The sequence below is a fragment of the Galeopterus variegatus genome, unplaced genomic scaffold (assembly GCF_000696425.1).
Source record: "Galeopterus variegatus unplaced genomic scaffold, G_variegatus-3.0.2 Scaffold22179, whole genome shotgun sequence".
Lineage (NCBI taxonomy): Eukaryota > Metazoa > Chordata > Mammalia > Dermoptera > Cynocephalidae > Galeopterus > Galeopterus variegatus.
The window spans coordinates 11,116-11,949 of record NW_007748290.1 but is presented as its reverse complement, the minus strand read 5'-3'; the positions used below and the strand labels follow the sequence as shown (position 1 = coordinate 11,949).

Below are 834 nucleotides of genomic sequence, written 5' to 3'. Positions count from 1 at the left end.
TGGCACGTCTCAGTGAGGAGCCGCACCAAGCAGAGATGGCTGGCCTGCCTGCTCTAAGCCGTCCGTCTCCGCCCCCACCCGAGAAAATGGAGGCAGCTCTGTTGCGGCCGCCTAGCCTGGTGTGGTAGGCGGGAGCCAGGCGGGCGGGGAGCAGTCGTGCTTTGCCCCACAAGTGGGGCTGGACTGAGGGTGACTCACAGAGCTCGCAGAGTTGGTCCGGTCCAGCGCCTTCCACTCCATTTCTGTGTCGTCTCTGCTGACTTACTTGGCCTTTATTGTCTTGGGCTGCTCACTCGAACCTGCAGCAGGGCTTGGGCGCTCTCAGGAGTCTTCTTTTGTGTCAGCCCTAAAACCTCGAACCTGTTGTTGCTTGTTTATCGTTGTAGGTTCGTTGTTCAAAGATTTATTCGTTTTTTGTTGCTCTTGGAAATGCAAATAGTACTCTGGTATCACAGCGCACACTTCTCAGGGTCATGCTGTCTCATGGCACGGCCACTCCAGACCCGTCGCCATCTTTGAATCCGATAATTAAACTCTTGATCTGGTGTTTTCCTTACAAGTTTGACCCAAACTGGAGTGCCAACCACAGAACTCCGGGTCGCTTCCCTAATTTGAAAGCGTCGTCTTTTCTCCCTCCGACCTGCGCCGCCACTATCATCCTCCCCGATGTAAAGCAGGTTGGGTCAGGGTCAAGTTGCTGAACGTATTCAGCTGCTACAGGAGATTCTCTACCCTAAGATCCACAGTGGAGAAAATTTCCACATCACCGCTTCATACTGGCTAATCGGTGCGTCGTTTTAAATTTGGGCTTAAAACTAGCAGGTACCATAACAT

At 52.9% G+C, this 834-nt stretch overlaps 1 pseudogene; it reads left to right on the top strand.

The window, feature by feature from the left end:
* Window positions 1–560: 560 nt before the first annotated feature.
* Window positions 561–834, top strand: part of LOC103583353 — a 1,402-nt pseudogene continuing 1,128 nt past the window's right edge.